General features: G+C 37.2%; 1 long non-coding RNA gene and 1 pseudogene across 3 annotated transcripts in view; both read right to left on the bottom strand.

The window, feature by feature from the left end:
• Positions 1 to 1,999: 1,999 nt before the first annotated feature.
• The window catches only part of LOC140623627 (uncharacterized), a 57,568-nt gene continuing 44,966 nt past the window's right edge, over positions 2,000 to 14,601 (bottom strand). For 2 of the 3 annotated variants that reach the window (XR_012023179.1, XR_012023180.1), the window contains 2 exons: positions 4,623 to 4,787; positions 2,000 to 2,243 (listed from right to left, as the gene is read on the bottom strand). This is a non-coding gene — a long non-coding RNA (uncharacterized lncRNA). The remainder of the gene's footprint in view (positions 2,244 to 4,622; positions 4,788 to 14,601) is intronic. The other variant, XR_012023181.1, reaches the window with a different exon arrangement.
• Positions 5,688 to 13,291, bottom strand: LOC140623537 (14-3-3 protein theta pseudogene; annotated as a pseudogene).

The raw sequence follows: 14,601 nt of genomic DNA, 5'->3' as shown, positions 1-14,601 counted from the left end.
CAAGAAGGATTATTAACTTTATCCATTTATTAATGACAGTGTTATAATAGGTTATAAAAGGAAGTCAGAATAACTTAAATTTCTAATTTTAACACTTAATGATTCTTGATATGACTTCTAGAAAAACATTATCATCTCTAAATACCATAGATTTGAAAATAAATCCAATTTTATGTTATATGACATAATGATTTTGACTATGGCAATAAAATAGTAAGCCCAAAATACAAGCAATGTTAATTAAGTAATAGTATCTATATTTAAAGGACACACAAAGTTGGGTATCTGAAAAATATACCCTAAGCATTTTTTTTCAGAAAATGCACTATGAATACAAATATTTTTATACCAGATTTATAATATATTACCCTTACGGAAATACCAGAGAATTCAGTTAAATCAAAAGAAGTAAATAAAATTCACTTATTAGGAAATCATTTGGAAACAATTGCCAACTTTGGTACATAAATGTGTACAAGTTCTGTTTGGGAGAATAATGGCTCCCCCAAAGATGCCCATGTCCTGGGAATATGTTACCTTATATGGTAAGAGGGAGTCTACAGATGTGATTAAGTGCCTTGATATAAAGAGATTATCCTCAACCTGATCACATGAAATCTTTTTTTTTTTTTTTTTAAGATTTTATTTATTTGAGGGAGAGAGAGCAAGAGAATGTGCAGGAGTGGTGGGGGAGGGGCAGAGGGAGAAGCAAACTCCCTGCTAAGCAAGGAGCCTGATGTGGGGCTAGGTTTCAGGGTCTGGGATCATGACCTGAGCTGAAGGCAGCTGCTTAACCCACCGAGCTACCCAGGCTCCCCAAATCATATGAATTCTTAAAAGTGGAAAATAATGGAAGAGAGATGTCAGAGAAATGCCACATGAAGAGTCAACTCATCACACCTGGCTTTAAAAATGGATGACAGGGATCCCTGGGTGGCACAGCGGTTTGGCGCCTGCCTTTGGCCCAGGGCGCGATCCTGGAGACCCGGGATCGAATCCCACGTCGGGCTCCCGGTGCATGGAGCCTGCTTCTCCCTCTGCCTGTGTCTCTGCCTCTCTCTCTCTCTCTGACTATCATAAATAAATAAAAATTAAAAAAAATAAAATAAAATAAAAATGGATGACAGAGGGTAGGAGACAAAGAACAAGATGCTTCTAGAAGCTGGGAACCACCCTCAGTTTATAGCCAGCAAAAAAAAAAAAAAAAAAAAAAATCAAGGACGTCAATTCAAAATCTCAGAGAATTATATTCTGTCCACAACCTGGACTGGCAGCAACCACATTCTCCTCTACATTCTCCACAAAGGAATGCAGCATACCAGTACTTTCATTTTAGACTAGTGAGACTCCTGACCTACAGATTTGTAAGATAATAAATTTATATTGTTTTAAGCCATTATATTTACAGCAATTTGTAACAGTAGCAATAGTTTGCTCATGTCATTTATTTATCTTTGCCCACTCTGTACAAGCTATTCATCTTTTTAAACAAAAATTTGAGTTGAATTTTCATAACATTTTGTTTCCTGTTTTATTTACCCTACAATGTACTGTGAATATCAGTCATAGGAAGCAATACAATGGTTGAGAGTTCAGTTTATGGAGCCAGACTGCCTCAGTTCAAATCAATTATCTGTCTTATTTACTAATCTGTCCTTTGTTTCTTCCTATAAAAAAAATGAGAGAGATAAAAATAGTACTATTCTATCTGGTTGGCATGGGAATATAATGTGTTATTATGTATAAACTAACCAAAACAGCATTAAATACACTGTAAGTGAAAAAACATGTAATAATCCTTTTAAATGTTATTATTATAACCCATTCTAAATACAGATCTGTGTCTTTAAGTGTTAAAGTTGCTATAAACTTCCATTTTAAGCACATTGCATAATACAGTTTAAACAATCTCTAACATATTTAATTTGTGCTTTTTCCTGTGTGTAGTTTTTGCTGTGTAACAAACACTCTGAAACAAGGTGGCTTAAAACTGCAACCATTTAATTGGATCATGATTTTGCTGGTTATTCCGAACTGGGCTAACTCAGTTCATCTCTGCTGAGCTCTCTCTCTCTTGTATCTGTTGTCAGAAGGTAGATTGTCTGGTGGTTGGATGTTCCAACATGGCCTAATGTGAATGGTTTGAAGACTGTCAGCCAAGTTGATGGAATTATCAGGCCATGTCCTGTCATCATCTGGTAGACTAACTGGGCTTATTCTCATGGTGGCAGGAGACCCAGGAACTGCAAGAGAGGATGAGCCCACTGTGTGAGTGCTTCTCAAGCCTCTGCTTCCATCACTTTTGCCAACAAGGTATCAACCCAAACAAGTCACAAAGGCGGGAGTGTCAGGGGAGTTCAGAAGGCAAAATAACAGGGAGGAAAAAAAATGTGGCCATTTTTGGAATAACAAATATGATTTGCTTTTACTTTCACTTTTTTTTTTTAAGTTGATGAACAGTGCCAAATGAATTTACAATCTCAACTTGTCTAGAAAAGCCCCAGTGTGCTTTCTCTCAGTAAGATTTCTCTGGTGCTATTAATCAAATAAAATATTTTTAATAATTCAGTTTCTAAAATCACTGGAAAGATAAACATCATAATATTAAAGTAATATATGATGTGTAATATATAATGCAGTGTTTGGCTAATTTCTTGCTAATATGAGAATTTATATAATTGTAATATTTAATGCACAATGCCAAATTATAAGTATAACATCCAGTTATAATTTTTAAATTATTCTCGGTGATTCTTTTTGGCCACACATATTTTAGAATCTATTGAATTTTTATAATTGAACTACATTTCATTGTTATTGCTTCCATTTTCTTACTCTTCAGTTGTAATGATAAAATATCTGTACTTAATTTAACTGCTATGGACCATCATGCCAGTAATAGAACATAATAGAAACCACAAATTAAACATTGTGTGTGTGTGTGTGTGCATGCATGCATGTGTGTGAGTGAATTTAAAGTAGATAGATCATATATACTGACCATAGCATTATAACTACTGAGAGAACCCTGCACAGGTTTCTATTACCCATTGCTGGTGGTTTTTTTTGTTTTTGTTTTTGTTTTTTCCTAAGCTCCTGGCAGTATTAGCAATCAGACTTGCAGAGACTCTTATACAAAAACAAAGCAAAGCAAAACAAAACGAACAACAACAACAACAAAATGTTATACTATCACCAATAAAAAAGCAAATTAACTGTTAGCATATAGTGTAAAAATGTGCTAAGAATTCTAAGATAGTTTGTAACTGTTTTCAAACCTAGTATTACTTGATCTACATGAAATTACTATTTTTTTTAAATAATCATTTTATTGTTTACATTTCCCTCTAGTTTTAAAGCTCTAGGAAAGCATATAAATGTCCTTAAGCTTAATAATCTGACTCTTTAATGATGGAATGGTATTGATTCACATTGTTTATACTTATGTTTGAAAACACTGTGAAGATATATGTGAAATACCAGTATGCTCTAATGGCCCAAATTATGAATTCTATAAATTTCAAAATGTGATTTGTTCCCTTTTGTTCCATAGTATGTGTATTTCCTAAAGAATGATGCCTTTTGATGCTGTATATTAAGAAGAAAATCAAGAAATTTGCTTTCCTTAAGCAATGTATTTCTTTAACTCCTCCATTTTGGAATAGCAATTGTAATATCCCCCAAAAAATATTTCTTACTGAAGCTTTTCACTGTTTAAGACAGAATTCTAGATAAGAACATGAAATTATGACATGGGAACGGATAAGTACTCCGTTATCTAGACTCCAAATAATGCCATTTTAGGTACAATCCAACATATCTTTTAAGCATAATCAAACTTATGCTGGAGCCAAGAGAGACATGTGCTTATGTCACATAGAGAATAAGCAAAATCAAGGCATCTGGTTCAGTGAGAAAATATATCATTTTGAATCCATGTGTTGTTCTCTTGCTTGAAAAATCCAGGGTAGTTCCACTACAAATCAAAATGCAGAATAAAAACAAAATAGAATGCTTTTGTTAGGTATTTCTCATAGAAAGAAGGGAGTTTTTCAGTGTTTCAGCATTGCTCAGATTTAGAGGAGCAACTGAAGAACTATGGTTGCTTGAGTATAGCCATGCATTATAATTATAGACTTTTTTTTAAAGATTTATTTATTTATTCAGAGAGAGAGAGAGAGAGAGGGCCAGAGACAAAGGAGAAGCAGGCTCCACGCAGGAAGCCCGATGTGGGACTTGACCCCGGGTCTCCAGGATCACGCCCTAGGCTGCAGGTGGCGCTAAACCGCTGCACCACCGGGACTGCCTAATTATAGACTTGTCTAGCTTATCTTTGAATTAGGAAATCCCCTAGGTAGAAATACTGATGTATGTCTTACATATGTATATATGTAAACTTCATAGAATTGGAATACCTTCCTACTTTGAGTGGGTATTTTATTCAAAGAATGTGTGATGGACAAAAATAAAATAACTAAAACTTTTTTGAAATTAAAAAGAAATACCTAACAAGACATCTAAACAATTCAGAAAAAATTATTTAATTATTCCTTCTTCCTCATCTCTCCTATTCTGCTAATAACTCACACACAAAGTGGCTATTTCCAAAAACTCTTCTTTACCTGTTATTCCAAATGTCTCCGACTAACCTCTCCAGCTTCTGCATTTCCCTCTTCACTTTCCACCTCTGCCTTCCCCTTCTTTTACAGTTTCCAGTGTAATTCCTTTAAGCTCTCAGTTGATCCAAAGCCCTTCCTACTCATTGCTTTGATCTACATAGTAAGGCCCTGAAAAAATGAAACATGGCATCTATATTTGAAGTTTGGAGGTGGGGTTGTTTACAGAGAATCGAAAGGTAAATAAGCAATATCATTCTCCTGATACATGGGGGCAGGCAGAGGTTGTGATCAAATGTACTCATTACTAAATGTTTTTTTCTCAATGCTTTGCACTTATCAGCTTATTAATCTCACAATAACCCAATAAGGTATGTATAATTATTACTTCTATTTTGCAGATGAATAAGCTCATATCTACACAGGTTAAATAACTTCCTAAGGACCCACAGTAAGAAGTAAGGCTTTTTTTTTTTTTTTTTTTTTGAAGTAAGGCTTACTTTTAGGCCCAACTCCAGAAGCCACACCCTTATATGTCCAACTGTGGTCCTGTGTTAAACTCACCTATGCCAATATTTTTAGCCCCCATCACACATGACTGACATAAGTTAATAGGTGAAACTGAACCATAGCTGGAAAGGAAGAGAAGCATATGCAGATATGTATGCCTTGCTTAAAGCTGAATGAAGGCAACAATTCCTTAACAGTAAAACATTAATTTAGCACAAAGAGCCAGGTACATTAACTCAATGTTTATGTTGTTTTAATTACCATATTTGAAATAAAAAATTCACACTAATCAAATAAAACCTGATAACACTATGCCAAATGTTTTTACAATTCACTAAAACTTTTCTAATATTCTATTTTTCAGCTTATAATAAGTTTTCTTTTGCTGGCCACTAATGCTGCTATTATCATGTGTTATCTTTGAAATTCTCTCTTAAGAATCATATATTTGTTGCTATTAACATTCTTGTAAGAATTCCAAAAATAGTTTAGTGACTTTAATTTTTCTTATAGAAAAAGGTAACTGAAATGTAAACTTTTTTTTTTTTTTTTTTTTTGAGGTGTAAGTGAATTTTTATTGGGAAGGGAAGTTGTCAACTTAAACAGCAGCAAATGAAGAATGAGTAAGGAAACTTCCTGTTGTCACAGATACACAAGACCTCCATCATATATGATACGGGAGGCATTTCAATTTGTGACCCCCAGCGCAGAAATGCCAAACGCTTTCCACTCAATCTAATACTTCTGGATTCCTACCAAAAAGGAATACATTACGAGCATGAAAAGTTGCTTACTGAAAGGAAACCCCTGAAGAAGAGTAGGGGAGGGAATGTAGAAATTAAGAAGTTATGTGGAACACTTTTAAATTGTAATGACTACATTTCATATCTTCACAGTAATACAAAACACAGTCACTTGCAGAACTGGTTCAGATTACTTAAATACCAGATACATTTTTAGTGCTCTACATAAGTGTTTGGAAGTTACTTATGTTTATATGAAATGAAGCTATTAATACTTTTCTACAGCAGTAACTGCATACCAGGAAGGCCAAGACAAACACAAATCAAGGAATGGAGTTTTCCCAAAGCTGTGGTGTGAAAAGACTATAAACAGTTGATTCCATACACATGAATGGGTTTCTTTGCTATAGGAAATCCAAATGGAATAAGGAATGGAGATGAGTAAAAAGGTTTCTCGAGGGGAAGAAGGATGACCACCCTGTATGCATTTAGTTTTCTGCCCCTTCTGCTGCATCACATTCTTCTCCTGCACTGTCTGATGTCCATAATGTTAGGTTGTCTCTAAGCAGCTGCATGACGAGGGCGCTGTCTTTGTATGAATCTTCATTCCGTGTATCAAATTCTGCAATGGCCTCATCAAAAGCTGTTTTGGCCAGAGTGCAGGCAAGCTCTGGGTTATTAAGGATCTCGTAGTAAAATACAGAAAAGTTAAGAGCCAGCCCCAGGCGAATGGGGTGTGTAGGTTGCATCTCTTTCTTGCTTATATCAAAAGCCTCTTGGTAAGCTCCTTGGGAATTATGTATCGTTTGTTTTCGGTCATCACCACACGCAACTTCAGCAAGGTACCGAAAATAATCTCCCTTCATTTTCAGATAGAAGACCTTACTCTCTGGATTAGTGGCGTTGGCTATTAAATACTTAACCAACGATTCCAGCACCGCGGTGCAGACGGACCTCCGCTCGGACTCCACTTTCTCCCGATTGTCCTTAATCAGCTGCAACTTCTTGTCCGAGGTGTCGAGGTTTATTTGAGACAGAGACAGAGAGAGAGAGTGGGGGAGGACCAGAGGGAGAGGGACAAGCAGACTCTGTGGTGAGTGCAGAGCCAGTGGTGGGATTTGATCCCATGATCCTGAGATCATGACCTGAGCTGAAATCAGAAGTCAGCTATGTAACCAACTGAGCCACCCAGCACCCTGAAATGTGAACTTTTCAATAAAATTTGGCAACTGGAAGTTTAGTATTATGGGGCTCTAATTTGTCAAGTTCTGGAAAGCATTCAGCAAGAATAATTTCCTGGCTCACTACCCATTGATATTTAACACCGATTATGTAAAATGTTCCTGAAAGGACTCCCTTGCTAAGGAAAATGTAAGAACTAAAGTAATTCTTTAATCTCCAACTTTTTCTAATAACCATTGAAGCATTTGTTTTAATGCTTTTTATGTTTTTTCTTTGTTATGTTAGACATATGTCTGCTGAAAATTTGTTCAAATCATGAATTATTTTTAATGAAGCTACAAATATTACTTGTTAAAAACAAACAAACATGTCAATTAAGTGGTTCACTCTTATTTTGGTAAGAAACACTGCCCAAGTGCTAGTCCTCCACCTGGCAAAATGTGATCCGGTGAAGTAGTGTGAATGGAGAAATACAAACACACAATTATGATAGAAAAATCAAATATGGGCAGCCCGGGTGGCTCAGAGGTTTAGTGCCGCCTTCAGCCCAGGGCCTGATCCTAGAGACCTGGGATCAAGTCCAGGTCAGGCTCCCTGCATGGAGCCTGCTTTTCTCTCTGCCTGTGTTTCTGCCCCCCCCCCCGCCCCCCCGTGACTCTCATGAATAAATAAATAAAATCTTTTAAAAAATCAAATATCAGGCCTTATCAATGACTAACAAGAAATATATGATCATAAAGTAAACATGTATTGATATGGAAGCCAGAGAATTTATCAATTTTGTTTATCTCCAAAGAATCAACTCTTGGTTTCATTGATCTTTTCTACTATTATTTTAGTCTCTTATTTATTTCTGACCTAATTTTTGTTATCTTATTCCTTAGACTAACTTCGGGCTTCATTTTTTCCTAGTTTTTTGAAGTATAAAGTTAGATTTTTTTTAAAGACCTTTCTTGTTTCTTGAGGTAAAACATTTATTGCTATGAATTTCCTTTTTTTTAAATTTTTTTTTTATTTATTTATGATAGTCATACAGAGAGAGAGAGAGAGGCAGAGACACAGGCAGAGGGAGAAGCAGGCTCCATGCACCGGGAGCCCGACGTGGGATTCGATCCCGGGTCTCCAGGATCACGCCCTGGGCCAAAGGCAGGCGCCAAACCGCTGCGCCACCCAGGGATCCCTGAATTTCCTTTTTTGAAGTGTTTTTGCTACATATCATAAATTTTGATAAGTTGTATTTTGATTTTCATTTTTCTCAAGGATTTTTTTATTTTTTCCCTCTCTCTCTTTGGATTTATTCTTTGATCCATTGATTGTTCAGTAGCATGCTATTTAATTTCCAAAGGGATCTGGTGGTGTCCCCTGGTGGTAGTCATAGAGATTGGGGCTCCAGATGAGCCTATATTCTCTTTTCTGAATGATAACTGGTGATCTGGAGCAAGGGAGAGGCCATGTCAAGATGGCATAAGCAGCCTATGTTTGTTCCTTGAGAGTAGGTCTATAGACCACTACATGTGCGCCAAACTTAAGCCTTCCCCTCAGATTGAACCTCCAGGACAAGAGGCTAGTGAGTGTGATTTAGTTCATTTGTGCCCTGAGGGTGGGAGCCTGAAAAGAACTATCTCTCCTATTTTTACAGCCCTATGGAACCCAGGAATGCAATCCCCCCTGCCCCCAGTTACCAAAGCCCGGTGATTAAGTGGTGTTCCTTGGGTGGCAACCACAAAAACTAAGGCACCGTACATGGGTAATGCTCACCCCCCTCCAGGAGACACCGGTACTCTGGCGTACAGCAGTGGATAAGCATGAAATGAGCACGTAACCTCTGAGGTCTCTGGAAAGTATTCTAGTCCACCCCAAGATGCACGTTTAATTAGAAACTTGACCCTCAGGCCACGGTTATGACCATTCGTAAATTAGCCTCCTTTACAGAAGATCAGAACTCATGTTCCTTTTGCTGTGCCCTGGGGATGTTAGATGTTTAAGAACTCTTTCTCTGTTGATTACAGTCCTATGGGACCCTTGATGTAAGCCCCACTAGCCACCAAGCCAAGCAATGTAGAGTTATATCCTGGCAGCAGTCACACAAATTGAGTCATCAGTCAGGAATAAAAGCTCCTTTTGGATAACAGGGATTATTAAAATCCTGTGGGACCAGGAAAATCCAGCCCCTGGTCTTCAGAGCCCAGTGATTAAAAATGTCACCTGGATAGTAGCTGAAATAATTGGGGCACCAAATGTATGTGAAAGCTCCCTTTCAGGAGATCCTGGTGCTCTGAAGAATGACAAAGGGAGAACAGAGATGGTGCCCATCAGTCTCCATCCCTGGAGAGTGTTCCAGCAGGCTCCTACACATGTCTGCCTCTCAGACTGATGCTTACTTTAAGTGAGCAGTAAGCCTCCCTTACTTTATGTGAGGTCACCATCAGCTGCCTCTGAGCAAGGCCCTTGGAGGTATGAGTCCCAGTGCACACATTCTGAAAGAGGTGTTGTCTCAGATCAGTCTTAGGACAGGAGCCCTGTTGTTTTTCAAAGTTAGATGTTTTGGGGGTCTCCTCTTTCAACTGTACATCTCAAAAGTTGGGATGCCCAATGTGGATTTTAATACTTTGCTCCTCAGGGAAAAGCTCTGGGTTTTGAGGTCCCTCCTGGTTGTGGAAGGTGCACTGGGGCCAGGGTTCATTTGAGATTATTTTGAATATCCCGGTCTCTCCTACCCACTTTGATGTGATTTTCTTCTAGATTGCCTGATGTATAGTTCTCACACAGCCAGACCTTACATTTTTATAAGAGGAAATTGTTTTGTTTCTATCTGTAGATTCAGTGTGTCCAGAGAGGAGATGAGTTCCACATCTTCCTAAATCATCAACTTGAACTGGAACTTCTATACAATATTCTTTTTTTTTTTATTTTTTTTTATTTATTTATTTATGATAGTCACAGAGAGAGAGAGAGAGAGAGAGAGAGGCAGAGACACAGGCAGAGGGAGAAGCAGGCTCCATGCACCGGGAGCCCGATGTGGGCTTCGATCCTGGGTCTCCAGGATCGCACCCTGGGCCAAAGGCAGGCGCTAAACCGCTGCGCCACCCAGGGATTCCCTGGAACTTCTATACAATATTCTTAAGCAAATTTTTTTCTTTTCCTTTTTTGTTTTTGCAATTTTTTTCTTTATTTTCAAATTAACATCGGGTATCTAAGGACTTCTTCAAATATATATTTATATATTTTTATAGAAAATATTTTATATATTTATATATAGATATATAAAATGTTTTATATATTATTAATATATAATTATATATTATATTTATTATAAATACATATTTTCTATAATATATATATATTTTTTGCAGCTCTGTTAAATGTAGAGTTAGCTAATTTAGACTACTGGCTTTCCGCTAAAATAAATAAAATGTATATGCATTTTATTGGGTTAGTTTTATTAAAGTTATCCTCAATTACTTTTCCTCAGACTAACTTATACTTTTCATAGAAACAAGTTCACACATGAATTGTGATAAATACACTCCCACAATAGTCTCTGTAGGCATTTATTTTATTTACATGATTATTAATATGTAATAATACCACAGTATTATGCCACAAAATCAGTATGTTCTAATTAATTTATTAAATATATATAGCATTGCAAATTATAAGAACTGATGTTTCTATTATAGCTTTTATGAAAATTATACAAATTATTTCGGAATCCTAAAAAATAACTTCAAAACACAATGTTTCAGTTTTTATCAAAAACTTTCAAGTTTGCATTGCTTTTTTTTCAAAGACTGCAGATTAATCACCTGGGATTTTTTTTTTTAATGTGCATTGCTTTAGGTTGTACATAAATCTTGTAACAAAGGAAATCCCTGTAATTCAAAGAACCAAAGTACTTTTACTTCAGCATGCTGTTTTCCCCTACAGCCCTGTTGTTGCTGATTACTCTCTCAGTTTAAATTTGAAATAGAAAAATAAGCTTGCCAAGTTTAAAATCAACACTGCTGTGGTGAACTCTTCTTACTAAAAAACATAATTTCAATAAAATTCCAGATGTTGCTCTTCATTAAAAAAAAAAACAAAAACAAAATCTTTATACTTAAGTAGGCATTAGAATGAGGATACAGGAAATATTTTTTGTTCCTTCAAAAAATACTTTTAGAATGTGAATTCCCATTGGGCATTTTAGGGGTAATAACCAATGCCATGGTTGTATATAAAGAATGCATTATTGGGAAATGGGAGACCAGGGTTCTGGGCCTTTTTCTTCTGGATGATAGAGAAGTAAATGTGGATATTAAAACCCGTGAAGGGTATGAGGTTTACCTATTTGCAAACTACTTTAGAGCCACCCAGTCTCATAGATGTTGGCAGAAAATATGAAATGCCTTGGTCTAACAGACTTTTACTCAGAATGCCAGGTAGTATGAGCTTCATGTTTGCATTTGTTGCCCTAGTCCCAAGTGGCAAGGGGGTCATATAGAATGGCCCAGGTGGATGCTGTACACACAGTGAATTTATACCACAGCTGAGTAACCCCGAGCTAAGGAACCCTCTCAGTCACATAAATGGGCTGCTAGCAAACCTGTCAATCTATGTCCAGGAGGGAGACATTATCTTTATTAGTTTGGTCAGGAAACAAATTTACCCTGTGTCTGGGTAGAGGAGACACTATTTACTATCCTACTAAAATGTCTGTTATACAAGCATCCTTGAAAAGGTAGGCCAGGAAAAAAAAAAAAAAAAAAAAACTTTGCTTAGAATAACAGGAAAACCTTAGAGACTCATGGATAATTATCTTCCAATATTACCTACCCATGTTTCTACACCATCTTTGTTTCAGGTAAATTTTGCCATGGGCATACCACTCTCTCAGCTACTATGATTCATCTGCCCAATAGGAGATGCTATTTTCCTCAAATAGAGATGTAATCAACAGGACTCCAAGCAGCAAAGTAAAGTCAATCTACAACATTGACTTCAGCCACACCCTCCAGGGTTCTTGCTAAGCAAATTTGCAAAACCCTCAATATCTACCATATAAAGCCACATTACTATATTGACATTTCCACTTGTCCTGAGGCATTAATCCAGATACAACAGAATTGTATAAATTCCACCTTGATCTACAAGAGGAAAGTCTAGGGTACTTGGTATCATCCATCACAACTTTGGTTGGTTGAGACTGACTGGAATGCCTTCTGAGGCTGAGGTGGTATTTCCTTAAACACTTGAAGATATCTTATCATTCACCTAAGACACCAGTCACTGTGTTCTCAGAAGAGAGAAAAATTAACCTGTGATTCTCAGACAGAAAGCAGAGTTCCAAGGGGACAGAATGAAATGCCCCTGTATGAAAGTGTTCACACTTACTGGGTTCCCCAAGTAGGACTTGCATAGGGTTGAGTATATCCCTTGTGGTTACCCCACTGACTAGTAGGCATAGGGCACCAGTTCATTTAGAATAATTGAATCTAGTTCTGTTGAGTGACCTTCTGAGACAAGTCAGGCCCACCTGTCCTGTTAGTCCATGCCACCAGCCAAGTGGTATTCATTCACCCAAAAGAATGTTAGAGGGGTGCCTGGGTGGCTCAGTTGGTTAAGCATCTGCCTTCAACTCAGGTCATGATCCCAGGGTCCTGCTTCTCACTCTCTTCCTTGCTTGTGCTCTCTGTCACTATCTCTGTCTGTCTCTGTCTGTCTCTTTCTCTCTCAAATAAATAAATAAAAGCTTAAAAAAAAAAGAATGGTAGAGGATGGGAAAGACCTCCAGAGGCATTTTGAACTGGGTACATCCTTGCCAGTCTTAATCATCTTTTCTTCTAAGATTAATAGCAATCAAACTATGGTCAGAGTTGTATAGCAGATGATAGATCTAGCAGTCAATTAAATTTAAGGCATTTGTACCAGTTTGAAAAAGCTGCACCATCAACAGAATTTTTTTCTCCACCCATAGAATTTATTAGTAAAATTCCATAACAAGACAGGAAAAGCAAAAGTGTTCCTCATACTTTTGCTGTACACACAGTGTACAGGAGCATATCTAGGAGCATTTCTGGAGCATTTCTAGGAGCATATCTGTCCACAAAGTAGTATATGGTGGTGTCTTAATTCTCTAGAGCCCAGTACCTGGTCCCAGACTTTGTAAACCCATTGATCAGTGAGCAAGACAACAGGGCCCAGTCGAAGATAAGCAATAATCTGCTCAGAAGGTCTTTTCACCACAGATTTAATTACCATTCTGATAAAATCAAGAACTAGGGATGGCCCTTGCATAAGCCTTGAGCACAAACACAGGGGACTGTTCAGAGTCTGACTGCTTAGCTGCCACTAGGTCCATATGGCCATACACATGTCTATAAACCTGAGAACTCAAGTATTGCTAAATGCTGCACTTGTAACAAACATTGAGAATCTACCCCATGGTCAGGGTAGACAAAGACAAAACAATACTGGTATTATTCATATTTCTTCATATTTCCCAGGGTCCAAAATATTCCATCTCAGTTTTAGATTTCATGCTATACCACCACTTCCACAAAATATGATGTCCATTTTAGAAGCTCTAAATTCATTTTTTTTCCAATTATTCTTTATTTGAATCCAGATCTTTTGTCTGGAAGGGTCATGTTCAAGAGAGACACAGGCACTTTTGTAAAACATAATTAGAATTCAGTTTGAATCCTCTATTCTCCTTTGATGAGACCACCAAATGGGACATGTACTAACATGGTGGATTGAATTTCCAAGTAGTGAAAGGAAAGACATTACTCCCAGAAATGTCAGAGTGGATCCTGAATTTTCAAAATATATCTATAGAGTTCCCTATAATTCCTCACTCATGATATGTCATGATAATTATTCAGAAAGCAGCCAAGGGGAAAAAATCGTGTCTGGGAAAAGACATATTCATTTACTATGCACCTTGCTAAGACATGTGTGGACTAGGAGAAGATGAGGGTGGTAGAGTCAAACTATCAGATCTTTGGTCACTTCTGGTATAAAACAGCCATAGTTGTCAAATTTTAAGTAGTCTAGGAAGTCAAACACAAGATACAGATTAGATTCAAAAGTCATAGTGCTATGACTTGGGTTTGTTGTTTAATAATCTAAAAAAAAAAAAAGTCAACTTTTTGATCCACTGATCACCCCATAAGAGTTCCAATGTCCAACTGGTCAATCTAGCAGGAGGGGAAGTAGGCAATGCCCACACGATATCCTTCCTCACCCTATCTTTGACATTGAGACAAAGAGTTCAAATTTTGGAGAGTCACATGTCTAGCATGCTATGAAAGACTCTGCATTAGACACAAAGATCCAGGCTTGATCAGCAACTTGATTCCAATCTCATCGGAGAACAGGCCCTCATTGTGGACATCTGCATGAGCGATGCAGACAGTTTAATCACTAGCTGTGATTTTTTATATAGTTTATGGCCTCCTAAAGGGGTTCTTTAATCTACTAGCTTATAGTTTTCCCAGGGAGAGACCAAATAATTAGTTAGACCATTGGCAATAGCTCAAGAGTCAATTGGTTTCAGCAAAATCTAT

Source organism: Canis lupus, chromosome 33 (assembly GCF_048164855.1).
Source record: "Canis lupus baileyi chromosome 33, mCanLup2.hap1, whole genome shotgun sequence".
Classification (NCBI taxonomy): Eukaryota; Metazoa; Chordata; class Mammalia; order Carnivora; family Canidae; genus Canis; species Canis lupus.
Note: the sequence above shows the minus strand (reverse complement) of the source record. Positions and strands in the feature narration are given on the sequence as shown.